Below are 2,805 nucleotides of genomic sequence, written 5' to 3'. Positions count from 1 at the left end.
TGTAACATCCGGTTTCCCACCCAACCATATCTAAGGAGAAATTATCCCCCTGGAACCCTCGAGATGTAAAAGATCACAAGCAGTACCAAAATATAACAGTAGAGAGATATACAAGGCAAATTGAGGAAGATTAGTTTCACTTCCTCTCAATGCCACTCATGGACAATTCCACCAGATAGAACTACTTAGTAATTTAGTTTAGGAATTTCACATTAATTTCAGCAACATTTGGCTACTCTCCAAGACTCTCCCTCTCATGATCCTCTTCAAGTCTATCCAACCCTCGTATTACAATGCACCTCCCCACTTTTTCAAGTGAGAATACATGAGACACATATATAGGAGGAGCAACGAATTCTTGTCATAAATGAGGAGTGATATGCATGCCTTCTATTCCATTTAGAGAAGTGTAATGCATGCCATTAAGGAGAGGTATGCATGCCTTAGTTAAGGAGACTGTAACTTATGCATTAAAGAGAGCGTAAGAGGAATATTTTATGACATGTCTTTAATGAGTATAAGAGGAATATGACATTCTTTGATGAGTGCATAAAAAAGAGTGTAATGTATTATTAATATATAGAGAGAGATTTAATAGAGCCATGAGAATCATCAAGGAGAAGTGTGAACTAATTGAGGAGATGAAGGTGACTTGTAATTCCCTTTTAATAATAATAGCATAGTCTCATAAAAGATAATAATAATATTAATAATATTGAGGATTAAATCGAGATTGAACTATTATGGTTTATTAGTGATACGTTAATTGATTTTCCTTCAATTATACTTGATTACCCATTGATTGAAGGTGATTTACTATTTTTTGGAAAGTAATTCTTGAGATGTTAGACATGACTTTGTATTTTTAGAAATTCACTCCAGAATTGTTAGAAATGAAATTTTATTAAGGAAATTCATCCCTTGGCTGCCCATGAGTGGTATTTTCCTTCTGGAGAATAGGGATTATGCATCCCTATTACATACATTTCCGTGCCTCTGTAGATTAAGGACTCTGCACCCTGATCTACTCCAAGGATCCAAGACTCCACACCTTGAACTTTTAAATATTTAGGACTCCACATCCCAATCCTTATATTATAGATCCAAGAATCCACGTATTTATCTTTCATGGATTTATGACTCCACGCCCTAATCTATTTATTATAAATCCAAGACTCCACGTCTTTATCTTTCATGGAGTTAAGACTACGCGCCCTAATTTCCATGTTTTATCATCTACTCTACTTTGAAACTTCGCACTTCACCTTAAGGTACTGATTGTGAAATCATACCCATTTGCTAATTCGTTGGTAAGGCCTTGTTCCAAGACCTGCACACATCACAATCTCATAGATCAAAGGAATCAAATGAATTTCATAATTAACTTATTCACATTTTACCAAAGATAATGCATGACTTCCATAGTCATTTTGGTTCTGTAGAAATAAATTTTGCAACCATTTATAATTTGAACATTCTTGTTTTCAAATAACCATGTCCCCTGTCACATCCTACTCAATACAGATTAAGCATATATTATCATAAAAATCATGTATCATGACTTCCACAGTCATTTATAATTTGAGCATCCTTGCTTGAAAATAACCAAGCCCATTGCCACATATTTCTCAATACAATATTAAACATATATAATCATACAAATCATGTATCATGACTTCCATAATCATTTATAATTTGAGCATCCTGATTTGCAAATAACCAGGCCCCCTGCCACATCTTGCTTAGTACAATATTATGCATATATAATCACACAAATCATATATCATCCATAAATCATAATTAACCATATATTCCACATAACCATGATCATCCATGGATCTATGTATCTCAATATTGGATCACCATACATGTCATACACCTATGTCCAAACTAGGATACCAAAAGAGAAAACATCGATAATATGCTCTTAATCAAAATAAGTTCTTATACACACAATCATAAATATTATCATAAGCACATAGAAACTAGGTGACCCAAACTAGGTATATAGAATATAAGCATGTACACAAATCTGTCATGCATAATATTATAGCATTACATCAAAATCACCCTCTCCAAGTGTCATCAAAGCTATCTCACCAAGAAGGAACACTTTCCTAAGATTACAACATTGTTACAAAAACAAAATGTCGATGTAGTATATGAAACCTTCTTTCACACATTAAGAGAGAAAATAATGTTGTTCATTAATAAAATAATATAATGCCAACATATAGTGGTTGATTTTTACCTCGGTTCTAGAGCCCACAATGTAGGATCAACAACTGTAGAATAGATATCAGAATTTGTTGTCGAAGATGCCACTTCTTGATGTTCCATTAGGGTTTTGAGGAGAAACACATTTAATTTTGCGATGTGTGCCCTATTAGGGTCATATAATATAGGTAATCAAAGTTTGTTTGTCCAGTTATTTATTTTGGGAATCTGCTTGCAAAGTTTAGCCTATAAATTCACTATGTATTATAGTCTAAATTATATTTGTACTAAGGTCTCAAATTGCTCAAGTCATTGAAAATATGTGTGTCAAAAAGGGGTCCATTAGTCTTGATTTGAATTGTAAGGTCCTTATGTGGTCATCAGTGAGTTGCCATGAGTGTCTTGTCATGAGTGAATGTTGGCACTGATGTCAATGACATTGGCAAGAATGTGTGCTACAGTGCATACTTCAAAAATATTCCTATGCATGGTAGCTGCAGGTTTCATGTAGAGGATCATCATGGTGGATGTGATTTCAACTATCCAAAGAGAAAATGAGAAGAGATGTTTGTAGTCATATTTCAAGTA

The sequence above is a fragment of the Pinus tabuliformis genome, chromosome Q (genome assembly GCF_031772625.1).
Source record: "Pinus tabuliformis cultivar Carrire ecotype Pingquan chromosome Q, CPIR1, whole genome shotgun sequence".
In the NCBI taxonomy this organism is placed as follows: domain Eukaryota; kingdom Viridiplantae; phylum Streptophyta; class Pinopsida; order Pinales; family Pinaceae; genus Pinus; species Pinus tabuliformis.
Note: the sequence above shows the minus strand (reverse complement) of the source record.